Source organism: Chiloscyllium punctatum, chromosome 12, assembly GCF_047496795.1.
Source record: "Chiloscyllium punctatum isolate Juve2018m chromosome 12, sChiPun1.3, whole genome shotgun sequence".
In the NCBI taxonomy this organism is placed as follows: Eukaryota; Metazoa; Chordata; class Chondrichthyes; order Orectolobiformes; family Hemiscylliidae; genus Chiloscyllium; species Chiloscyllium punctatum.
In genome coordinates, this window is record NC_092750.1 from 79,460,356 (window position 1) to 79,487,473 (window position 27,118).

A 27,118-nucleotide genomic window follows, 5' to 3' on the forward strand; every position below is an offset into this window, starting at 1 on the left:
GGATTAAAATAATATATGGATCTGACGAAACACATTAGAAAGACAAACAAATTATTCTGCAATTATTATAAGGATAGTGAATTCCTAATAAATGTTGTATTCTGAACAAATAAATTGACTCAATATTTTAAAATCACTTTGCTCTGATGTTGATTAGATGTACATTAAGATCGGTAAACTGAAGACTGAAATATAATACTTAGATTGATGGATTGAGGACAATAAATGAGCCATTCAATAGTTATTGAAGAGAATTATTTTTTGTCAAAATGCAGACAATACAGAAGTAATGTATTTCATTCAATTAGTTTACTTGTCGAAACATGCTATGTGATTTTAATTTATGTAATTTTATACTGATCGATGTTCAAACATTTGTGTCTGAATTAAGAAGAAAATAAAAAGATAATGAAAGTGAATAGGAGAGTGACCATAAGATACAGTCCGTGACATTTGATAGAAAAAGGAATTTGCATAATCTCGTGACTATTTAGTGTTAATAAATAATTTACTTCTCAGGTACTGAAGCAGTCCAAGTCCAAGTACAACAAGATCTGGACAATATCCAGGCTTGGGCTTACAGGAGGCAAGTAACATACATGCCACACAAATGCAGGCTATCACATATAAGACATAACCTAACCACCATCCCTTGACATTCGATGGTGTTACCATGACTGAACACCCACTATCAACATTATCCTGTGAATAATCATTGATCAGGAACGGAATTGGTCTCACCACATAAACACAGTGGCTACAAGAGTAATTCAACTCCTGGCTCCTGAAATCCTGTCCAAACGCTACTAGGCACAAGTCAGGAGTGTGATGGAATACTCCCACTTGCCTGGATGAGTGCAGCCCTAACAACACTCAAGAAACTTGATACCATCGGAATAAAGCAGCCCGCTTGATTGGCACTGCTGCTACTGAACATCAGTGGTGGTGAGGGTAGATGTTTGTGGATGTCCTAGCTACAATCTCTGCCTCTTCTTATTAACAAAGATAAAAGAATCTTACATTACTCAACTTTCTCATCAAAACCGAGTACAGTATTCACCCAAGCCCTCTTTTATACCACCCAGCAGCATTTCCACCACCAATAGCAGCTTCTCTTAAAATATTTTGTCAGTAACTTGTAATTAACTGGTTACTACAATTACAACTGAAAATGTGTTGCTGGAAAAGCACAGGTCAGGCAGTATCAAAGGACCAGGTGAATTGACGTTTCGGGCATAAGCCCTTCTTCAGGAAGGTCCTGAAGAAGCAGTGAACCACATTTTGAAATGATCTTTCTGAACATAATATAGATCAGGTTAAAACTGAAGTCGGTGTCTTACACAACTTGCTGAAAGGACACAGACAGTAGAATCTGAGGTGATCCTGAGGATGTGGAGGTGAATGTGGGAGACAAGCTGGGACTGTATTGGAGTCGTCACTGTGAGAGGGAACAAATGCTGGATGCAGGGTTTCAGCAGCTGATGGACTGACGCTCAGGTGAGCCATCGGAAACTGAGCAAGTGACCACCATCTAATAGGACAGAGAAACTGATCCATCAGCCTGAAACTGACTGACCACGTGGCTGACAGTGACTCCAACACAAGTGAATGGAAACATTGCTCAGAGCCTGTTTCTGTAACATTCAACACAAGCAGGAAATGGAAAGTGAATAATGAGCTGAAAACAAGGCCACTGCTCTGTTAGAGTCAAAATCATTCAATGTTCAGTTATTGGACATTATTGACTCTCAGAATATTCTAACCTGCAGAATCACAGTAAAAGGGGAAAGTAAACAACATTTTTGGCAAAGACAGAATGAGCCAACTGCTTGTATAAAAACAGCTCAGAACAAATGTGCTGAATCCTCCACAAACTGACAAACACAGGTACCATCAGTTTATAGATAGACAATGAAATTCTTCAGAAAAACCCTTCCCTGTTTATGGTGTGTGGTAGAAAACATTCTCAGTGAGAACTGCCACTTATTTCCTTTGAAAAGAATCTCTGTTTCCCCTCAGAAAAGCAGGTGTGCCCCAAACTTACAGACTGTCTTACAGACAAAGGAAACCTGATCAGGGACTCGCAGGTTAATTAAGCTATGAGTGACAGTCCATTGCACACAACAAGAGCTTAGACCACAACAGATTCTAGTGAAACCAACAATGCAATGAAAAAGGTGAATTAGTCTTAATAATCATGCAGCCTCTCTCAATCAAATAATCCCAGTCAACTTCTAAACATTTTAAAACTATTAATACCAATGTATACATATTTATTTACTTTCCTAATTTCCTCCAAAAAATATATATGACTATTCTCTTTAAAATATATTTTAAATGGTCAATTCATAATCACAATTCAGTTCCAATTATTCTTAGTGCAAAACAACTAGCAAACTAAAATAGTTTTCACGTCAATAATGACACTGGAAACTTTGTTATGTAGTTTACCCATATTTCCAAATATTGTTTTGGTTCATTATTCCAGTGAAGCTAAAATTCAAGTCTATTTATTTTCTCTGATATCCTTCCATTACTTTATTCCCTAATAACAATGCCCATGGTGTAATGGGTGACAAACATTAAATAAAATTGAATTTTCAATGCAAGAACTTGTACAAATAATCACATATTATTCAGTTCATTCATTATCGTTGATTATGAGGGTTATTTTCACTGTATGATCATGTTAAATTCACTTAAATAATAAGAGTAGAATTTTCACCTTTAAAGATATGTAAAGTGAATGTCAAATTATTAATATTTCAAGTAAAACCAAATTCACATTTTGCTCTGTGTTATTCCAGGAATGACAGGATGTGTTGAATTATTATGGGAAACAGGAACAAGTGAAGGTGGTGGCTCTCTGACGTGAGGCCTTAAAGCCAAAGGGCCAGGTGGTAGTTACAGTGGGGGAGGTACCGAGTGCCCCGCTGTCCTCAGAAGGCAGTGAGGATGGTGACACTGACTGGAACGGGTTAGATGACAAAGCATCCACGTATGGACAGAGGGACGACAATGGGTGGGATGACCCATCGCCCTATAAGGTCCAGAAGGCCGTGTCTGTGGCACCACTGGGCATCAAAGGTCAACTTGGACAGACAGTAGGGAGCAACAAAGGGAACTGACAGAAACCAAACATGAACCGTTCACCTGCTGAATAACAGATGTTGGTGTGTTAACACCCAGCCTGATAGAGAAATGGTAATAACGGGCCTTATTGGGACAATATGGATGAATTAGTTGAGGTACAGTCTCACCGATGATGGTGTTAGGCCAAAATCCTTGATGCCAAGATGCCCAGACGTGTACAGCAGAACCTGTCTCTGCAATGAGTGGGTGAGGGTTTGAGCCCCCCCCAGTGCACAGCCGATGAGTGCCTCCAGGCATTCACAGATATTACAGGGATACACTGGGGAGGGGACAGACTGAATGGGCTAAAATAACCTTGGTGTCTCAGGGAACCAAGGGTATTATCGAGGCTCATACAGAGAGGAAGCCTGAGGTGTGTAAGGACCACGGGGGATTACCAAACCCCAACCTGTGATGATGAAATAGGTTTGATGTATTTAACAGATGACATGGGACCCTATTTAACTGTAATTATAAACGTGGGACTCCCAGTGGGAGATCATTCTGATCACATTCTGAATTGGGCCATGAGAGCTGAGACAAACTCAGAAACACAGGGAGGGTAGTACAGTACAGGGAGGGTACTGCAGTACAGGGAGGGTAACCAGACCCACAATGTTACAAGGGAAGCAGGAAAGGGCACATAGACAAGGAACGTAGGCAGAGAGAGGGAGATAGATGTTCACATTGTGTGTGTGCCTGTGTTCACGTAGGCACATGAATATTCATTGACGCTGTGTTTGGGAACCAGCAGAACAAATATTAATAAAAGGAGCATCTATATCAGTTACTGAAACGGATTTGCCCCTCACCCCTCAATTACTAAAATGAGAGCAGTTGGAGAGGGAATCAAGGAAGCTGGATGAAATAAATCTGTCCCAATGCAGATCATCGATATGGCAAAATATATTCAGATATGGGAGTGTGAAACTGAGGAAGGGACCATTCTGGAAGTTGCCATTTTAGAACAGTTCAGAGCAACTATTGATGTAGAGGCACAAACTCTAATATGGGTACAATCTGGCCAGGCCCAGGACAGGAAGCAAAGGAGAGGCGACATCTCCAGAGTAGTTACCTTGCAGGGAGACTGGAACAGTCTCAGAATCTGGGGAGTTATAGCTAGGACCCAAACAGCAGGGCGGATAACTCAAACAGGAATGTGGGTTATTATCTGTAGATCCTGTAAAGATCGAGGGCCCTCTCACTCCCCACCCAAACTGGATCCCATTAAAGCTGGGGCTGAGAAGGCAATAATTGTGACAGTAACAGATTGAGAGAAGCAGGGAATAGTCAGACCAACAGTATCCCAGACTAACTCACAGAAGCCGGACAGCTCATCCCACCTCACTATTGATTAGACCTCCCTCAGTAAATCTGCCACTAAAGAGTATCCTACAGTAGTGAACCACACCACTTTATTTAATGGATTAAAATTGCAACAGGATACAGTCTCAGCCCTTGATATTGTGAATGGGTTACTGTGGACCTAGAACGGTCAGAATAAGCTAGTATTTACTGTCTGAGGAAAGCAGTAGACCTGGATCCAGTTACCTCAGGGACCTCATAATATTCCAGTATATCCCACCGATATATGGCTGATGGAGTGCATCGATTTAATCTTACCAACACCTCATTGCCTCAGTTGGTGAAGAAAGAACATATCCGGATATTACATAGAGTATTGGGTCAGGTCAGGCAGGCCGGGCTTAAAATTAACCCACAGAGCGTGGGAAGGTAGGGAGAGATGTACCTGGGACATCACATCAGGAAGATCAAATCAGGAACGGAGGGGGACAATCCCAGTGAAACGAAAGACCATGATTTCAAAACTATCCACCCGCACACTGTGAAGGGGATAAGGCAAACTTTAGGATTGTTTAATTATTGGAGGACTTTTTTGGAGAATTACCCAGAAATGGCAGAACCATCACGAGCCCTGACAGAAGCGCGGACATTAGCCAGGTGTCAGGCAGTCAGCATATACACAGAGAGACAGCATGCCTTTGGTATAGTTCATGACCAAGTGATAGCCTGGGCTCGGTGAGGGTAAATCACCCTGTCTGTGGGCACGTAGAGCATGAAGGACAGGTCAGAGAGTTAGTGGAAGCAGCTAACTTTCCCAGTGAAGCAGCAATAATGAGAATTAGAGCTCACAAGGTAGTCAAAACCCCACACCAATGGGGCAGTAAGTTTGTGGATAAGGCAGGTGAATAGACAATAAACAATAGGTGCAGGAGTAGGCCCTTCTGCCCTTCGAGACAGCACCACCATTCATTATGATGATGGCTGATCATCCTCAATTAGTATCCTGCTCCTGCCTTATCCCCATAACCCTTGATTCCACTATCCTTAATCACTCTATCCAATTCTTTCTTGAAAGTACCCAGAGACTTGGCCTCCACAGCCTTCTGGGGCAGAGCATTCCATATACCCACCATTTCTGGGTGAAGAAGTTTCTCCAAAACTCTGTTCTAAGTGGCCTACCCCTTATTTTTAAAATTTGTCCTCTGGTTCAGGACTCACCCATCAGCAGAAACTTGCTTCCTGCCTCCAGAGTGTCCAATCCTTTAAGAATCTTATATGTGAAATACTGACTGAAATAGTGCAGACATTTGAGGAGATGGCAATGGCCGTAGCTACAGAAGTGAGAGAGGAAGGTTTAAAGATATTCCCAGAAACAGTCCCACAACAGCAGAAACAGGAATGGGAAAAGGGTGGGGCAGTAATAGGACACGTCAGAGTCTGGATGATCCAGCAGTGCCACTACACTGTATAAGACAAACATTATTAAAAACATATCATGGGCTGGCCCATATTGGGGAGGATAAAATGCAATATCAGATGATCCACTACAATCCTTGCCTGGAACAGGGAGAAATACAGCAAGGTTTTGTCGAAGGTGTGTAGTCTGTTCACAGTGTGAGCCAGGGAAAGCAATAAAATGGAGGCAGCAGCAGGGACCCAGGGGCCCATGGGAACAATTACAGATGGATTTTACACACACACCCAATCCCAGGGAAGGAAGTCCTGCTGGGTTTTAGTAAATAGGTTTACTCAATGGGTGGAAGCATTCCCCTGCAGATTCTGACCAAGGGACAAATCTTACAGGGAACATAGCTCTTTAGCTATGTGCCCTGTTTGGTACTGAACAGAAATCCCATCCCCCATACCACCCCCAGAGCTCTGGGACAGTAGAAGGAATGCCGCAGACACTGAAAGCTAGTCTGACTAAGGCTCTCTCAGAGACAGGACAGTGATGGGTTAGAGTACTATTTAGCAGCCTAATAAAACTGAGGACAACCCCAGCAAAGGGGACGGGACAGTCCCCCTTTGAATTAGTGACTGGATGGACTATGCAGATACCACAGGGTATGGTAGTGGGAGGGCCGGAGATGTGTGGTAGTGGGAGGGTTGGAGATGTGCAATGACAAGGATAGGGTTAAACCATTTGTAAAAGAACTGGCAAAGCAGCCGCATGAGCTGAGAGAATCAGAGACTGGGAAAGGAAACATGGAAATATCCGAGCTGACATTCCAAACTCTGGAGTTCAGGTCAGGGGGATCGTATGAAGTAAACACATCAAAATGCTGGACTTATCTGGGGGAGCCAGAGAGGGACCTTTCCCATCCTGTATTAGTAAGGAGCTCTGAATAAACATTGGTCGTGGTGCTCAGCACAGAACTCAAGGCTCCTCTTTGATATTTCTTCCAGTAACAGTTGTGTAGGGGTATGTTGCTGGCTGGAGGTCTGTGACCAGTGCCTCTGTTCCACAAGGGTCAGAGCTGGGACATCTGTTGCTTGTAATATATATAAATGAAAAGTTTGAAAATGTAAACGTTTTAATTAGCAAGTTTGTAGATGGCACAAACTGTTGAAGTTGTGAATCGTGAAGAATGATGTCAAAGGATACAGCAAGAAAGAGATGAGTCAGAAAGTTTTGTGGGGAAATTGCAGATATATTTTAATTCAGACAAGTGTGAGGTGATGCATTTTGGAAGACACAAAGCAAGAGGAATTTGTACAATAAACGGAAGGGTCCTGAGCAACACTGATATACAGAGGGATCTTCAGTTGCAAGCTGAAAGATCCCTGAAAGTGGTGAAGGAGGTGAATGGCAGGCTTGCCTTCTTTAGTCAGGGGAGTGATAATAAAACTATGATCAGGCCACCTTTCGGGGATTGTGTGCCGTTTTGATCACCACATTATAGGAAGAAGGTGAAGGCTTTTGGGAAGGTGGAAACAGGTTTACCAGGATGTTGCCTGGATTGGGAGAGGTTAGAAAATCTTGGATTGTTCTCTTTGGAAAGTCAATGTCTGTGGGGTGACCCAACTGGCACAGAGTTTGTAAACCATGGTTTACTACAGAAATTGTATCTCTTGTTAAAAAGAAGAAAGAGGCTTATGTGTTGATGAGGCAAAATGGTACAGATGAAGCAATAGAGAGTTACAGATCAGCTAGGAAGGATTTAAAGAGAGAGTTAAGAAAAGCAAAGGGAGGACACGAGCAGTTTTTAGCAAACAGAATTAAGGGTAACCCTGAAATTGACTGCGGTTAAAGTACTGCCCACATTTCTGATCCCCTTATTCCAGGGTTGATGTGATCACACCAGAGAGGGTACAGAGGAGATTGATCAGAATGTTTCTACAATTGGAAAATATCTGCTCTGCGGAGAGATTGGATAGTCTGGGGATGATTTCTGAGGAGGATGAGCTGAGATTTAATTGAAGTGATAAAATGCTGAGGAATCCAGATCGAGTGGATAGGAAGGAGCTATTCATTAACTGAGAGGTCAGAAACTGGAGGATTTAGATTGAAACTAATTCCCAGAAAGAAGGGGAGAGGAGAATTCATTTCACTCAGAGATGGTGGGGAGCAGGAACTCATTGATGGACTGGCAGAGGCAGTAACCAGCATCACATTAGAATAAAAGGACATGGATGTAACTGAGATGCTGGAACATGCAGGGCTGCGGACTAAAGTCTGCAGAATGGGATCATTGTGATTGATTTAACATTTCTCCAGAATATTAAAGTCAAGTCCAATTTGAGAATTTATGAACATCATCCGACCTGAATTCCAAATGTCAGAATAAATTTATCAGAAAGTTCAGCACAGATCGAGGACACTTGGCCTATCCTGCATGTGTTGGCTGTAATAGAATGACCCAGGCTTTACAGCGTTATGTACTCACCAATGAGAGCAGCAATTTCAGACTGTGTACTCTGCCCTCTATGTTGTTATAATCTGTTTTTTCAATGTATTTCTTTCAGAGCTGCTCACCTTGTTTCCTGGTTTCTTTCCCAGCCCTAAATCCATTCCCCATGGCCTTGAGGGACTACCATTTCTGCAATTTAATTTCTCCTGCCTTCCCCCGTGTGACAGACTGTCTTTTTGTCCTTGTCTCACCCCCACCTTGCACACAACTTGTTACATTTCTGATGGTTCCCAGACCTCTGTGACTTCACTGCGCATCCTGGGTCAGGGGCACAAGTTGTGAATTCTCTTCCTCATGAGATAATTGGAAATCTGTCTGGCTGCAATTTCCCCAGATTTTATTTTGTAAATAAAAGAGGATTTGCGTCAGAGTCAAGTATTTGTGAGCCTTCATCCACAATCCTGAGCACTTAGACATAATATGTGACCCTCCCACAGATGTGCAGGTTTGATGGATTGGCTGTGCTAACATGGCCTGTAGTGTGTAGGTAAGGTGGGTTGTGTTAGCCATGCTAAATGTGGGGTTATGGAGGTAGGGTGGGACAGCAGGTCATTGCAGACTCGATGGACCGAATAGTCTCTTTGTGCGCCTAAGGGATTCTGTAATTCTAACTAGTTGTGATTGTTGTCACATTTTCCTAAGTCCAGGTTCATTCAACTCAGGTACACATGCTGCCTTTTGTGTTTCTGTGTGTGCCCGTAGTGTTAGGTAAGGGGTAAATGTAGGGGTATGGGTGGGTTGCGCTTCGGCGGGTCGTGTGGACTTGTCCACAGTCTCCATGATTGTGCAGATTCAGTGGATCAGCCATGGGAAATGCAGTGTTAAAAGGATGGAGTGCTCCAGGTGGGATGCTCTTTGGATGGTTGGTGGGGTTTGATGGGCCAATGCTCTCCTGCCACACTGTTGAGATTCTATTCTATGATTGTGGATAAAGGCTATTCTATGATTGAGGATAAAGCAGGGTGTTCTTGGAGAGGCGGTAATAACTGGAAAGCTGAATCCAAAAATCACCACCTTCACCAAAGGAGATTTTCGGAAAATGACAGATAGTCAGGTGGATTAGCATTCCAATCTTAGATAGTGAGGAAGCGTGTAGGAGATAATGATTTTGCAATTTTAAACTGAGGGGAGACAGTGATTTATGGTTTTAGATTGCGTCGTACATTCGCAGTGTGAATATCCATCCTGTACTTTATTACAAAGCCAAGGTCACTGACAATGAAAACCAAAACACCCAGGAAACATCGCCTCACCACGTAATCTGATAAAAGAATTCTGATAAGTCTGGTTGAATTTAGAACAAAGATGAAAAGTTGGAAGATTAAATCCAATCCCAAGATCCAGTGCTTAAACAAAAGGAGACGACAATAGGATGAGGCAGGAGTTGGCTAATGTAGACTGGAAACAAAGACTTTATGGTGGGAAAGTTGACGGACAGTGCGGGAATATCAAAGAAATTTTTTGAAGTGCTCAGCAAAAGTATATATCAGGGAAAAGGAAGGACTTTAGGAAAAAAGGAATAATCTGCCATGGGTGGCTCAGGAAATAAGGGAGTCTATCAAACTGAAATAGAATGCATACAGATTGGCAATGACCATGGAGATTAGAAAAACTTTAAAGATCAACAGAAAGCGAGATGGGATTGGGGGAGAAAAGTGATTAATAGCTATCCCCAGGGCTGGAATAACAGTTTATACTGCTAGAGGGGAACATGATGTTTGGGGAACATATGGCCTCTAATTGTTGAAGCACTTAACTGTTACCATAGAGATAATCCTAAGCAAGTTAAAAATCACAGCACACTCCAAAAGCTTGTACTTCCAAATAAACCTGTTGGACTATAACCTGGTGTTGTGTGGTTTTTAAACTTTGTCCACCGGCTCCTCCACATCAGAATCCTGATAGACAGCCCCACTGAAACTGAAGCGCCTATCACATACTTGAGGGAGCCACAGGGGCGTGGGGGAGGGGTGTGTGGTTTAACCACAAAGTGCTGAACTGAACTAGACTTTCTAACTGCCGTTGCCATGGAGATAATACTGAGAGACAGTCTCTATTCAAAGTCCCAAACCACAAAGGTATAAGAGTGGGAGCTGTACATTGGACAGGTGGGGAGTTACTTGATGCTGCCTGAAGGTGTTTTGCTTGTACACTATCCAGGTAACTGCCATGTTTCATCAATAAAGTCTCAAAGAAGACCTCTCAGAGTTCTGTGCCTAGTTATTCCTATCCAGCAGGGTTCAGGAATATGAGCACACAGCAGTCAGTCTTCACAGTGGAGGATACGAAGAACATGCCAGTAATTGATAAGGAGACTGAGGAAGGTGAGGACCTAGATAATAACCATTATCGTGAAAGAGTTAGAACTGGATATGCTAATGTAGCTAAAGGTAGACAAGTCTCATTGCCCTGATGGGATACATCCCAGGATACCAACAGAGTTAGTGGGAGAAATAGCAAATGCACTTAGAGTCATAGAGTCTGACAGCAGAGACAGGCCCTTTGGCCCATGCCGACCAGAAAGTCCATCCACGCTAACTCCATTTCCCTGCACTTGGCCCATTTGCTTCTGACCCTTTCCTATCCATGTATTTGTCCAAATGTCTTTTACCTGTTGTGAGTGTTCCTGCCTGAACCATTTCCACTGGCAGCTCATTCCATATACATACCACCCTCTGTGTAAAACAGTTGCCCCTCAGCTTCCCTTTTATTCTTTCTCCTCTAACCTTCAACTGATCCAATCAAGCCGTCCAATCCTTGAGTTCCTGGGAAAAAGACTGAGTGCATTCACCTTATCCATGCCTCTCATGGTCTTATACACTTCTAGAAAAGAATCCCCTCAGTTTCCTCTGCTCCAAACATAAAATCCTCCCTTGTCCAACATCTCCCTATAACTCAGACCCCTGAGCCCTGGTAACATCCTTGTAAATTGTTCTGCACTTTTTACAGTTTAATAACTGAAACCTCCATTACATCCATCATATTTCCAGTGTTTCCCTGCGGGGCTGGAACCGACGGGACAATGCCAATGGATTACAATCCATGATCGAGAATGAACCCCTTTACAACAATCCCGTTTTCATAGTGTTCCTCATGGTGCAGGTATCCTTGTGTCTTTCTGGTTGCATGGTTAATTAAAGACTTGTCCTTCTACAAAGCAAAGTTGTGGCTTCATTGTTCCTGGGAAATGTGCCATGATTTTTCAGACTTTCAAAAACAAATGAACTCTCTCTCCACACTCACCACGCTGACATGGACTTGGCTGTGTCTCAGTACTTTTCCAGTCACATTGAGATTTGAAATATTTGCCCACGGACAGAATGCACACCTTTCCATCCAGATGAAAAGGCCAATGATATTCAGATCGGCACGGATCAAGTAACTATCAGATTTGACCATGAAGTTCAATTTGTATTTCTCATCCGCAAATCCACCCTTTCAGTACCATACAACAGAGCACACAAGTTACCACTGTTAATACAGGATGGAAATTCATAAGACAATTGTAGTATTAAACTGTAGTTTCCTTGTTCCCCCAAAGCTTTAAACCTCAGTCTCACAGTTTCTCTCTTCTGTGAACTGAAATCCAAACCAATCCCCCCACTCCTTTCCTCCACATCCAGTTCTCACACACTCTCTCTTCGAATCCAGTTTCCTAGCTCCTGATGAGAACCATCCTGCATACACAGCTTCCTGCACACTCTGGCCAAGACCCATCTTACTAAAATGAGCCAAATTAGAATTCTAATTGCAGGCCCATCCTTGTCCCTTTCCATAACAACCCTGAATCTTCACAAAAGAGTTCTAATAACTTTCTGCAAAACGCTGCACCACTGATAGTCTGATCACATATCAGGGTAGCAAGAGAAGGGCCATTCCTCTGGGTCCTGCTCCCAGAGGGATGAAGCTGCTAATGATAGATTAATCCCTCACACCCACAGCCTCCTTCCCAGGCACTGACCTATACTGTGCATAATCCCACAATTGCCAGCACTGCACCCATGCACTTGTCTCCCCTCCTACAGCACGAGCTCCCGATCATACAGGAGTCCAGGTGATTGACAGCAGCTGCTGCCCAATATATCAGAATCCCTACAGTATGGAAACAGGCCCTTCGGCCAAACAAGTCTATACCGACCCTGCAAACAGTAACTTACACAGACCTATGCCCCCTAACTAATTTAATCAATACTATGGGCAATTTCGAATGGCCAATTCACCTGCCCTGCACATCTTTAGATTGTGGGAGGATGCACAAACCCCACACAGACAGTCGCCCGTGGCCGGAATCGAACCCGGGTACCTGGTGCTGTGAGGCAGCAGTGCCAACCACTGAGCTGTCTCTATAGGGTGGAGGGGGCGGGGCTGGAGAACTGGGACAACGAGATTGTAAACAATGAATGAATGTGGTGAACACTGGGGGATGGACAGGTCAGTGAGGGACAGGAGCAGTGCAGCAGCAGGAGGGGATCCTGGACAAACTGAGCAATGGGAGAGTCTGACAGGAGAGAAACTACAGGAAGGGTCTGTTTGGAGGCTCAGGCAGGGACAGCTGGGAGACAGTATGGCCTGGTGGCTTGGGCAGGTTTACTAATCAGCCTCTTCAAAGATGCTGTTACTCAACTCTGAGCCTGATCCTCCTGATCCAGAGGTAAGGACACGTACACTATTTCCTGGTGGGCAAGGGATACAAGGACTGCCTTTCAAAAGGAACTCCCCTGTGTTGGTGACATGAACAAGACTCAATACAGACTCACTGAGAAAATGCTGGCGTCCTTGAACTTCATCCAGAATATTAACACCTATAACTGGGCAACGCAGACCCCAATGTACAGAGTTAAATCCTGGATACCAATAACAGCCTTGTGCATGGGAAATCATATCTCATGAATTTGACTCAGTTTTTTTGAAGAAGTAACAAAGAGGATTGCTGAGGTCAGAGCATGGACATGATCTACATGGACTTCAGTAACGTGTTTGACAAGGTTCCTCATGGGAGACTGGTCAGCAAGGTTAGATCGCATGGAGTACAGAACTGGCCCGAAGGTAGAAGGCAGAGGGGGCTTTTCAGGCTGGAGGCCTGTGACCAGTGGAGTCTCACAAGGATCGGGGCTGGATCCACTACTTTTCATCATTTATATCCATGATTTGGATGTGAACATAAGAGGTATTGTAAGTAAGTTTGCAGATGACACCAAAATGGGAGATGTAGTAGCAGGGAAAAAGATTACCTCAGAGTACAAGAGGATCTGGATCAGATGGGTGAATGGGCTGAGGAGTTCAGTTTAGAAAAATGCGAGCTGCTGCATTTTGGAAGAGCAAACTTTAGCAGGACTTATACAGTTAATAGTAAGTTCCTGGTGAGTGCTGCTAAACAAAGAGTCCTTGGAGTGCAGGTTCATAGTTCCTTGACAGTAGAGTAGCAAGTCGATAGGATAGTGAAGGCAGCAGTTGGTCTGCCTGTCTTTATCAGTCAGAGCATTGAGTATAGGGGTTAGGATGACATATTGTGACTGTAGAGGACATTGCAAAAGTTGCCGAATCAATATTCGATTTAATTCTGTTCTCCTTCCTATCAGGTGGATGTTCTTAAACTTTAAAGAGGTCAGAAAAGAATTATAGCATGTTGCCAGGGTTGGATAGGCTGTTTTCCCTGGAGCGGCAGAGGCTGAGTGGTGACCTAAAGAGATTTTTAAAATCAGGCTGGGCATGGATAGGGTAAATAGACAAGATATTTGCCCTGCAGTGGGGGAGTACAGAACTAGGGGACTGGGAAGGAGGGTCGGCAGACAGAGGGTGGTTGGATCGAGAAGGGTGGGTCAGAAATGGGTGGGGAAAGAGAGGGGGGGGATAGAAAGGGGTGGCACAGAGATAGATGGGGACAGAAAGTGGGTTTAGAGAGGAGGGGAACAGACAGGGGGAAGGGGGGGGGGCAGAGACCAACAGAGGTAGGGGGAAGAGACAGACAGACAGGGGGGAGAAAGAGAACAGACTGTTGGGGGGTGGGGAGACAGAGCGTGGGGAACAGACAGAGTGGGGGGAGGGGGAGAAACAGAGTGGAAAGATGGAGAGTCATTTTGTAGATCTAAAACTCAACCCAGTTCCTGTTTTCTCATCCTGACCTTAATTCCCTCCGAAGAGCTCAGAACAACTGCTTAGTTCTTGGAAAGTAGAGTTTCAGAGAGATCAGGTGCTGAACATGGCATTTGGGACACTAACATTGAATGGAATGCGCTGACCAATAAATGGACTCTGGTTCGATTCCACTGTCTGTGCGGTGTTTGCACATTCTCCCTGTGTGTCTGCGTGGGCTTCCTCTGGGTGCTCTTAATTTCCTCCCACAATCCAAAGACACGCAGGTTAGCTGGATGAGCTTTGGGTAATGGTAGGGTACAGAGTTAGGGTGGAATGCTGTTCCGATGGTTGGTATGGTCCCATGGGCCGAAAGGCCTGCTTCCACACTGTAGGGATTCTGTCACTGAGTATAGGGGTTAGGAGGGCACGTTGTGGCTGAGTCGGGCATTGGGGAGGCCAGTTTTAGAATATTACATTCAATTGTGGTCTCCCTGATTTCAGAAAGATGTTACCAGAATAGGACTCAACCTCTGAATGACAAGTTCCTGGGAAGTGTTGACAGACAAAAAGACCATGCAGTGTGGGTTGACAGTTCCTTGAAAGTGTGGTTGAAGGTAGACAGGTCAGTGAAGGTGGTGTGCGGTATGCTAGCTGGTATTGGGCAGTGCATTGAGTATAGGAGTTGGGAGATCATGGTTCGGTTGTACGGTTTATTGGCTCGGCCACTTTTGGAATCCCCAGACTGCTTTCAATTCCAGTCTCCCTGTTATAGGAAAGATGTTGGGAAACTTGCAAGAGTTCAGAATGCTTTTACTAGGGTGTTGCAAGTATTGGAACACGTGAACCATAGGGAGAGGCTGAATCGGCTGAGGCTATTTCCCTGCAGCACTGGACACTTTAGGTGGCTTTATTGAACTTTATAAAGTTATGAGGAGCAATGATAGGGTGACTAGTCATGGTTTCTTTTTTCCTCAGGGTAGGGGAGACCAAACAAATGTGAATCTTTTTTCCAAGGTGGAAATGACAAATTCTATAAGAGAGATGGCAAGTTTCAAGGATATGAAAACCGAAACAACTGAAGATGCTGTAAACCAGGAAGAGAAACAGAAGTTTCTGGAAAAGGTCAGCAGGTCTAGCAACATCTGTGAAAAGAAATTAGAGTTAACGTATCTGAGGAAGGGTGACCAGACCCGAAACTTTAACTGATTTTTCTTCACAGATGCTGCATGATCTTCTGCGCATTTCCAACAACATCTGTGCAAGTTTAAAGGGAGTTGTTTGGAGTATATACCTGAGAGGAACTTTATAAAGTGCGAGTCAGACCACATCTGGAGTAATGACAGAAGGTTTGGTCCCTTTATTTAAGGAAATACATCATTTCATCAGAGGCATTTCACAGAAGATTGACTGGGATGAACCCTGGTTTGCAGGGATTATTTTTTAAGAAAAGGCTGAAGAAGTTGGGACTCTACTCACTGGATTTGGGAAGAATGAGAGGGGATCTCATTGTAACATGTAGGATTCTTAAGGAGTTTGACAGGGTAAATACTGAGAGGATGTTTCTCATCATGAGGGAGTCTGGAACCAGATTCTGGGTCAGTCACAGAATCACGGATTCTGTTTTGGATTCGTCAAGTTTAAGGCAACACCGACACAGGTCAGGGGTTTCATAAGCAATGGAGCTGGGGTGAGGTGGAGACAAGCAACATTTTAAGAGATTGTAATTCCTGGTGTTTGTGATTGTGTAGATGTCTGATCAGAAGGTCACCTTAGGGTCAGATATGAGAGCAATATTGTCAAGAGTGTGGTTCTGCCTCAGACAGTTCCCAGGGAGAGGGAGGGGCTCAGCAGTAAGGGAAATGAATTTGGAATAGCAACTGAAGGCAATGGGTTTAACCATTGCAACATTCGGTTGCAGGAAATTGCAGCCAATCCCGCAGTGGGAGCGTGATGAGCAGTTTGATAACTGAGTAATGGAGAGGGATGATGGGGAGGGAGAGCTGGGCATTGTCAGTGTACATGGGAAACCTAACACGGTGCTCTTGGACAATGTCACCTCCTGGCAGTATGTAGGTGGGAAACAGGAGGGACCAAGGACACCAAATACAAGGAATTCAGAAAGGAAAGGGAGAGTCAAGATGGAGTAGGTTTTTGCAACAACGGTGGGGTCAAATATTAGTTTGTAGCAGAATGGGAGAGAAGGACATAACCAGAAAAGACAGACAGGTAGAACAAGGAACAATATCTGTGAACTGGGGAGGGGGAGTGATGAGGAGGAGGAGCAGCCCAACTCCAAAAGCACTATTCCTACATTAGTGACATCACCCAACTCCACCCTAGTCTCAGCTCATTTACTGAAATACTCGTCCATCCTTGTGTTATCTCCAGACTTCATTATCCAAACACACTCCTGGCCAGCCTCCCACATTCAACTTACATGTAATCTCAAGAGTATCTAAAACCCTCCTGCCCAAGCGCTCACTTGTACCAAAACTTGTTGATTCATCAAAAGGCTCCTATTAACAAGCAACAATTTAAAATTCTCACCCTTGATGTAATTCCTGGCTGTGAACATCCCTGTCTCCCTGAACCACACAACCTGCGAGACCCCGACAACTCATTTTCTTTCAGACTCCCAACGATATGTTTAATCAATGCTTCACCTGTCTAGCTGTTTCTACCGTTGCCAAGGCAACACGGTATGGAATTCCCACCCTCACCCCCTCAGACTTGCTTTCCTCCTTTAAGGTATTCCTGAAAACCTGCTTATTTGGCAATTCTTTTGATCACCTGACCTAATATCTCCAGCTGTGGCCTTATGTCACAAGTTCTCAATCATATGTCTGTGGAATTATAAACATGATAAAAAAAAACAACTGTTGTTGATTTGCACACATTTTGTCAATTCTTCACTGTCGCTGAGTGAATAATCTATAACAGCTCTTACCCAAACACATTGTAGGAGCACCTTCACCACACGAACTGTAGCTGTACAAGGAAGTCAAACATCACCTTCTCCACAGGCAATCGGGCTTTAGCACTGATCACTGGTATCTGTGGACGGAGAAACACATAGTTGATATTTCAGGGAGTGCAAAATGCATTATCGGGAGGGAAAATGGTGCAGAATTTGGGATTTTTAAATTTGTGTTTTACTACGTGCACCAAGTTCTGTAAAACCTCTCATCCCATACCATGAAAATTTCCTCCTCTTCCTGGTCAATATGTTTTTCCTTCCCCCTGCCCTGCACCTTCACACATTTCCAATGCCTTGGTCACAACAACACTGTGCTGTCAGTGAAGTTTATCACGTGGTTGAGTATTGCCCCGCCCCTCATTCATTCTGATTGGTTGAAGGACCAACGAGCACCTCTAGCCACAGTTCCCCCACTCTTATTGGTCCTGCGCTGATATCAATAATCCGAAGCCCACTGTGGGCTGGAGCATGCTCAGTGCTTCCTGCTTTTACTGCTGTTCATCAGGTATGAGAGAGAGAGGGCTCATCCCTGTTTCTCCTGAGGTCAGACAATAACAACAACTACCTGCATTGTATGGAGCCTTTCACATTGACAAATCTCCTCAAATGCTTCACGAATGATGGAAACGTTGATTAAAGAGAACGATTTTTAGATACATCTTTAAGGCGGAGAGAGGGAGTTAGGGAGGATATTCCAAAGGTTCGTGTCCTCGGCAGCTCCAATCGTGGAGTGATATAGGTGGGGAACAGCTCACAATGGAGACAGCTAGTGGCTAACCATGAGTTGGATTAGTGGTGCTGGAAGAGCACAGCAGAACAGGCAGCATCCAACGAGCAGCGAACGTCGATTTCGCTGCTCGTTGGATGCTGCCTGAACTGCTGTGCTCTTCCAGCACCACTAATCCACTATTTGCTTTCCAGCATCTGCAGTCATTGTGTTTACTTCATTGATGCTAACCATAAGTTAACAACCTCATGTCGTAGCCCCCTACCCCACACACCAGTTCTCACAGTCTGCCATTACACACTACCTATAGTTAGCCACTAAAGGTCTCCATTAACAGCTAATCATCCTCCCCCAGACAGATTGTTATCCACTCCTTTACCCAACCGTTCTTCTCACTCTATCCCCACCTATCGTTTACTCCTTTTATCCTCCCCCCACACTAACTTCTGCACTAAAACTGACTTGTTTTCTCAGTAATATCTGTCCTGAGGAAGGGACACTGGGTCTGAAACTTTATCTGATTTCTCATCACAGATGCTGCCAGACCTGCTGAGCTTTTCCAGAACCTCCTGGTTGTTGTTTCTGATTTACATCTTCTGCAGTTCTTTTGGTTTTAATTTACCGGGAGTTTGTAATTCAGGTCCCACAGCCTCTGTCCCAGTCTCTGCTGTCTCTCCCAACCCCAAACAGTGACACGGCATCTGCACAGCTCATGGACAGGCGCTGTCTTGCTGGCCACACCCCTCATTCACTCCCATTGGCTGCAGGACCACACAACCTCTCCTATTGGTCTGGAGCTGTCGTTAATTAAGCTGGCGCCGATTGAGAGTGGTTGGTTCCTCCCTGTCTCTGCCCTGGGATGAGCTCCATCATTCACAGTGAATGGGGCTGTATCACAGAGCACAGGGGCTGGGGGCTATTCAGCCCATTGGGGCTGTATTCTCTCCCTCTGGAGATGCTGCAAGTCGGTCCCAAGTCCCCTCCCATGTGCCCACGGCCCCCCAAATCTTACCTTAAAAAGTAAAATTCCAAGTCTGTTTCAGAATACCTGCTGAATCTGTGTCGTTCAGACTGTTCCAGATGCTCAGAACTTACTGAGGAAAATAGTATTCACATTTTCACCTTGTATTATTTGCCAATTACTTGAAAGTAGTTACTAAAAATTGTGACAGTGCTAACAATTCCTCTCTCTCTCTGCAAATTCAAGACCTTGGAACCAAATCTGCACCAGGTCGAAATCACTGCTTCACCTTCTCAGCTCCAAGGATATTTATGTTTGCTTCAGCTAGCTCGCCACAAAATAGAGGAATGCATCTTAATTTATTAGGATCAAAGAAACAGACCTTCGGTCCAATTCGTCCATGCCAACGAGGAATCCTAAACGAATGGATTCCCATTTACCAGCTATTGGCCTGTATCCATCAAAACCCTTCCTATTCATGGACCCAATTGGAAGCCTTTTAAATGTTGTGATTTTTCAGCCTTCACGACTTCATCTGGTAACCCCTCCCATACACACACCACACTCAGCTTGAAAACGTTGCCTTTTAGATCCCTTTTAAATGTTTCCCCTCTCAATTTAAACCCAGGTGCTCTAGTTTTGGACCCACCTAACCTGAGGAAATAGGACCCCGGCTGCTCACCTTATTCACACCCCTCGTGATTTTATATATCTCCATGAAGTCACCTCTCAGTCTTTGACTCTCCAGAGAAAATAGCCCCAGCCTATTCAGCCTCTCCCTGTCGGCCAAATCCTCCAATCTTGGCAACGTTTTTGTAAATCTTGTCCAAACCTTTTCAAGTTTCACAACATCCTTCCCAGAACAGGAAAATTCAAACTGAAAACAGAATTCCAGAAGTGGCTTAACCAATGTCCTGTCCAGCCACAATATGACATCCCAGCTTCTGTATTCAATGCATTGACCAATAACGGAGAGCATTAATGGAGTCCCATTTGCCAGCGGTTCACCCTTATCCCTCTAAATCGTTCCTCTTCATGTACCCAATCAAATGCCTTTTAAATGCTGCTGTACTAGACTCCACCCCTTCCTCTGGCAGTTCACTCCATACTTGCAATGCCCTCAACATGAATAAGATGCCCCTTAGATCCCTTTTAAATCTTTTCCCTCTCACCTTAAGCCTGTACCCTCTAGTTCTGGACCCACCGAACTTGGGAAAAAGTCCCTGACTGCTCACCTTATCCATGCCCTTCATGATTTTATAAGATCACCGCTCAGACTCCAACTCTCCAGGGAAAATAGACAGCCTATTCAGCCTTGCCCAATAAGTTCAAACCATCCAACCCTGGCAAAATCCTTGCAAATGTTTTCTGAACCCTATCAAGTTTCTCAACGTTATTCCGAGAACAGAGAGATTGGAACTGAAAACAGAATTCCAGAAGAGCTGTAATCAGTGCCCTGTCCAGCCACAATATGACGTTACAACAGCTGCATTCAATGCATTGACCAATAACGGGGAGCATACCAAATGCTGCATTCACTCCCTTACCTACCTGTGACTCTACGTTCAAGGAACTAGGAACCTGCACTCAAAGATCTCTTTGTTCAGCAATGTTCCCCAGGACTTTACCATTAAGTGTATAAGTCCTGCCCTGATTTGCCTTTCCAAAATACAACAGCTCACATTTATCTAAATTGAACTCCGTCTGCCATTCCTTGCTCCAATGGCTCATCTGATCAAGATCCTGTTGTATTCTGAACTAACCTTCTTTATTCTACACATCCAATTTTGGTGTCTTCTGTAAACCTACTGACCATACCTCATATATTCACATTCAAGTCATTTATTTAAGGGCCCAATATCCATCCTTGCAGCACATTGCTGCTCACAGGCCTCCAGTCCGCAAAGCAACCCTCCATCATCATCCTCTGTCTCCTACCTTCCAGGCAGTTTTGTAATGGCTTGCTCTCCCTGCATTCCATGTTATCTAACCCTGCGAACCAGTCTGCTTTGTGGAACCTTGTTGAATGTTCATATAAACAACATTCACTACCTGGCTTAATCAATTTTCTTTGTCACTTCAAAACACTCACTCAAGTTAGTGAGACCCAATTGTGCATGTACAAAGCCACAGTGACTCTCCCTGATCATTCCTTACCTTTCCAAATAGATGGTTATCCTGTCCCTCAGAATCCCTTCCAACAACTTGCCTGCCACTGACTTCAGGCTCACTGTTCTCTTGTTCCATGGCATCTCCTTACCACGTTTTTAAAAATAATGGCACCGCACCTGTCGCTATCAACGATACAAATACCTCAGGAGAGGCCCAACAATCACTTCCCTAGATTTCCAGAAAGTTCCAGGATACACCTGATCAGGTTCCACCTTGATGCGATTTAAGACATCCAGTACCACCACCTCTGTAACATGGACACTTTTCAAGTTACCAGTGTTTATTTCTCCAAACTCTCGAGCTTCATATACTTCACCAATAAAAATGACGTGAAATATTTGCATATCTTTTGCACCCCCTGTGGTTCCATAGACAGCCTTGTTCAAAACCATACCCTGAGCCCATCTGCCTGACCTGTCAGGTCTCTTGCACTGAAATAAATGCAGTGTAACTGGTCCATCGCACCTCATTCTGTGACTTGCTCTTGCCTGCCTTGACAGTCTGACCTGTGAACAGTACCAGCCTCAGACTCACCTCTTTTCTCACTATCCCTTTAGGATTACCCCGACTCCCTCACTGGTTTAATGCCTCCCGAGTGGCACTAGCAAATCTCCCTGCTCGTCAGGACCCCATGCTTTTACCTTCCTACGCCATTGGTACCAATGTACAATGACCTCCCACTGGTTATTTTCCCTTTTGAGAATATTCTGCTCCCTCAGAGACATCCTTGACACTGGCACCAGGGCGGCACCACCCCATTCTGATGTCTCACTGTCAGCTGCAGAAACGGCAGACTGTGCCCCTGACTAGAGAGTCCCCTCTCACCATCGATCGTGTGGAACTGGATATACTTCACATTATGTTAGAAGCCAGTCTCAGTACCAGTAACTTGGCTGTCAGTGCTACATTCCCCTGAAAGTGTATTACCACCTACATTTTCCAAAACCGTATACTTGTCTGAGATGGGGATAGCCACAGGAGACTCCTGCAGTACCAACCTACCCCTCCTAGCTTTCCTGGAGGTAACCCATCTACCTGACTGTATCTGCAGTATCCTGCATTCCTGAGACTGCCACCTATCACACCGCCCACCCCACCCCCGGCTCCTGTCAATTCTTCACTGCCTTTAATCACTCCTCCACCAATCCATACGTTCCAATAGGATTTGCAATCACACTTCCTGCAGACAATTATCAGGATCATTGAAACTCTCCCTAATCTCTCACATCCAACAGGAACAGCACGCCACTCTACAACAGGCCATCTCTCCGCCTTAACAATCGACAGACCAAGACAAAGGCACAGTCTTACTGCTCGAAAAATACTGCCCGAGAATAACTTAATGCTTACGTTTTATATCTTAAACATTTAATCAAGAGACCCTAAGACATTAAAAAGAAATAGTCACCTGACTCACGATTGTAGATTTAATAAAATAAAACCGACTAAGATTGATATTTGAAGAGACTGAAACTCACTGAGCTGATCCCCGGCTCTGAGTACTTCCAAGGGTGAGGTCTCTCTGAGGGCAGCTGTGAAATGTCACTGTTTCTCTTCTCTGCCCACTCCATTTCCAGAGAGGTTTTTAACTTCACAGCAAGTCAGCTCAGAGAGGTCACTGCTTGGTTTTATTCACTGGGGGTTGCCCTTGCTGCCCAGACCAGTATTTATTGGCCACCTTTACTTGTCTTGGAGAAAGTGGTGGTTAACCGCCTCAATGTCACCTTTTTAGTGCTCCCTGCAATTGTGGATGGTTTGAAGTAGATTTGAATTGCTTCATTCCTAAGACATTATCGTGATTAATTAGATGTGAACTTTGAACCTTGATCTCACTGTATCTTCATTGGTAGTCCGTATCTATTTTTAAAAAAAGACTAATTCCTTTACAATTCTTTTAGCTGTGATACTGCACCTTGGGATGGCCTCTGGAAATCTAGTCGATGCATCCATTATTGTTAAAAAAATACTGATGCCCAATCTTTTGATTGTGGTCTGGGACCTTGCCAATCATTTAAGACTCTTGTAAAAGGTTCCTCAAATGCCAGAATAGTTAAGAAAGGTGTAGGTTTTATTATCGCTTGTGTTTTTCCAATTACCTGACATGTATGATGCATCTGGAAAAATTCAACTACATCCTGTTGCAGTCCAGGCCAGTAAAATGTCTCTGTATTCAGTCTGTTTTTTCATCACTCCGAACTGATGCACCATTCGCACCACCTCCTTTCTGTAACCTATTGGCAATATGATTTGATGAATCTCTTCCCATTTCTCATCTCCTTGAATATATGATAGTCTCCATTTCCTCATTTGGACATCATTTTTAAGGTAATAAAGCTCAGGGATACATTCAAAATTCCTAACATATGTGCTTTTTGATACAACTGCTTTAAACTTTTATCTTTCTGCTGTGACTCAGTTAGTTTAGCTGAGCAAAAAATATTTACATGATCACCTATTTGCTCCTGTTTTGTCTCAACTTTCTGATGGAACAAAGTATCTGTTCATGCCACTTCAGCTTCCTTATCTTTCCATTTTTGGTATTTTCTGTTTCGACTCGTGACATTGGGACTTTGTTACCCACAATCAGGAAAATTTCAAGGATAAGACTCCTACATTGATTCAGTTGCCTGCATATCCACTGGCTTTCCAACGAGAGTAGCAGTAATCCTACCAATGAATCAGCTATATTTTCCGCAAGGACAAGTTGTATTCCTGGAGCTGAGAGTTTGTCCAATACCTCTACCGCAATTTCCCCACACTTTCCTGGACACGCTATGCTCACTTTACATGATTTTGAACCTTTTAACTCATGGTGAATTGCCTTTCGCTGTACCTTGTCTGGAAATATTCCTTCAGGAGTACATATCTCCTTTTCTATTCACAGAGGATCCTGTGTCTCTTAATATTGCATCCTCTTTAACTGCCCTATGTGAATAAACTTTCCCTTTGCAGGTATATTTTATAAGCAGATCTGGTACTCCCTCCGTAACAAACCTCCAATCAGATTATACACTCTGATGCAGCTTTCTAGTTTCCACTGTGCATTCTGTTACCGCTCCATAAAAACTCCCAGATTTATTCCTTTTTCCTACGTCTGTGTTTTTTTTCTGAATCCACCAAAACAGTGATTTCATGTGCCCTAATTTGTTGCAATGAAAACACCGGAGTTTTTTAAAAAATCTTCTCTGCCTCCTTCAAGTATTGCCTTCACCGAGATCTACGTCTCCCTTTCTACGTGGGGATTTCTCTTTGCCACAATTTTTATCCATCATGGACTGAAATTGACTCTGGAAGCCAAAACAAGTTTTATAACAATAATCACTAGTCATAATCATCAGCCACTTCAGCTACCAGTCTTGCCTTTATTACTCTAGTATCTTCCAAATGAGTTTGCACTATGTGAATGCTTAAACTCCTCCAAAGTAATTGTCTCTCTCAGAGCATTGTAGGTTTGCTCTCTTTTTAAAGCTCTTATCCATCTATCAAAATTACTTTGTTTGATTCTTTCCAACTCAATATGGGTTCGACCAGGATCCTTCCTTAAATTCCTCACGTTGTCTGTAGACTTTTGGCACATGCTCATACGTACATTTTCCCCTTCTCATACACCCCGGATCCCTCCTCTGATAGTGTTGCGCATACCTCACTAGCTCTACCTACCTGTTTTGTTTGGGTCAACAAAACCTACATGGTCACTGCCCACTGAAATTCTTCAGCCACTTTCCTCCTCATTAATCTAGGCAAGGTGTGAATATACTGAAACACATTTCTCACCAGGCTTTGGGCGACCATGGGTTTACCCATCTTCAGTCTGTTCCTCATGAAGCTTACCTTCAACCTTCATCCTTATCCTTTTCAGCTGACTTTCCATTCTAAGTGTCCACCTCGGAAGCTCAAATGCTCCCTCTTTTTCTTTCTCTCCTGCTGAAGCTATTTTTTTCTCTTTCCTCTGTTAAACCTATTCGTTGTCTTTCTTCCTCTTCTGATTTTAGTCGTAGCTCAAACTGCTTCACCTCTGCTTCCAACTCAAGCTGCCTCTTTTGCGATTGAAGTTTAGTCATCTCCACAGATCCTGATGGAGTTTCCAGCAAATTGGAATGCTGAGCTACTGCTGTAATCATCTCATCTTTCCTCACATCAGACGGTAGCTTTAACTCCCTTTGTCTTCTAATTCCCACGGCTTGGACTTATATGCATTTTGTAAAACCCCCAAGGTCACTTTCTCCACCTCCAAAACAAGCTTGGTTCCAGCAAGAACCATTGCTGTCTGAAGGTCTGTTTACTCACCAAATCAACACACGAAATAAGAGACATAATACCTGCCACTCGCTGTCTAAATCCCGCGAAGGCCCCTAATCTGTTATGGACCAAACCCGAACCCTCAAAACATTTTAAGCAGGTAGCCGGACGGTAAATTTGCTACTTGTTGAAGGTTAGTGTATAGCTGATATTCCCAGAGTGAATTAGCTGGTCAGACTGCCGAGTTTTAAACAAATGACATTTATTTGCCAAATTACATTAGATTACTTACAGTGTGGAAACAGGCCCTTTGGCCCAACAAGTCCACACCGCCCCGCCGAAGCGTACCCACCCATACCCCTACATCTACATCTACCCCTTACCTAACACTACGGGCAATTTAGCATGGCCAATTCACCTGACCTGCACATCTTTGGACTGTGGGAGGAAATCGGAGCACCCGGAGAAAACCCACGCAGACACAGGGAGAACGTGCAAACTCCACACAGTCAGTCGCCTGAGGCGGGAATTGAACCCAGGTCTCCGGCGCTGTGAGGCAGCAGTGCTAACCACTGTGCCACCGTGCCGCCCATTAAACGTAAGGAACCAAAAACAGAATACCTGAATAACGTATCGTATCCGAACCTGACAGTCTATCCCGATTTAAGGATGCTGTTCCAATATACTTGCAACAATTCCAATAAACAAAACGCCTTCGCACCAAGAATAAAACTGACACAACTGCTTACAGGTTATAATGTCGGAAGTGCAGAAGGAGGCAGAGAGCTTCCAGTGACTCTGACTAAACTAACCCCGAACTGATCCAACCTGTCCAGTTGTGGGAGCTGGACAGGTCCTCCTGATTATACAGGCTACTTTCTAAAGATTTGAAAGGCTTCTGGATGAGGCATTATCTGTTAGGTATAAACAAATGGACCACAAAGAACCTTTCAAAATTCTGACATATTGGAATCTTGGGTCCTTTAGACCTTCTTTCAAAAAAACCAAGGACAACATAACCCTGTAAAAGGACTGGCTTTGTGAGAACATGCACATTTGGCGTTGGACTGAATTCCAAAAATGTAAGTCTTACAGCTTTGAAGCCAATATAATGTATTAAGGTGTTTGTTAGTTTACATAAAACAGTGCTCAATCATATTGTGTGTTGAAGATTCAGCATTGTCACGAGTGGAATGTCCAGAAATATCCACACTTCCTGTGTATGGTCAGGGCAAATATATCCACTGAGAATCTGTTGCTTAGCGCCTGTTCTAGTCGAGGAGAGACCAGCATGGAAACCACATCGAGATTGTGATTTTTCTTTTGTGGATGGTCATGGTGGAGCGTTCAGGTGGTAACAGCATTGCAAATGAATAACACAGCAGAATCATCTAACCCGCGATAAGAAAACGTCAATAATTCTCCCTCACAATTAACTTCACGAGAGCAAATGGAAATGGGAGATGTGACCATTAGCCAGCAATGTCAACATTCAGTTCAATCCAGTTGTTATTTTGAACTGAAGGTCGCATTCCAAAAGGAGTTATCTGGATCTGTTTGTTCAGTGACTGTGATTGATGTCAGTCTCCATGGATTCTAATTATGTCACTGGATGGTTT

At 43.9% G+C, this 27,118-nt stretch overlaps 1 long non-coding RNA gene across 2 annotated transcripts in view; it reads right to left on the reverse strand.

Annotated features, from left to right (window-relative positions):
• The window catches only part of LOC140483951 (uncharacterized), a 28,571-nt gene extending 10,326 nt beyond the window's left edge, over positions 1-18,245 (reverse strand). Inside the window, exons 1-2 of one of the 2 annotated variants that reach the window (XR_011962075.1) lie at positions 17,618-18,245; positions 17,371-17,477 (exon numbers count right to left, since the gene is read on the reverse strand). This is a non-coding gene — a long non-coding RNA (uncharacterized lncRNA). Of the gene's footprint in view, positions 1-17,370 lie in introns of both variants that reach the window. The other variant, XR_011962074.1, reaches the window with a different exon arrangement.
• Between the last annotated feature and the right edge of the window lie 8,873 nt (positions 18,246-27,118).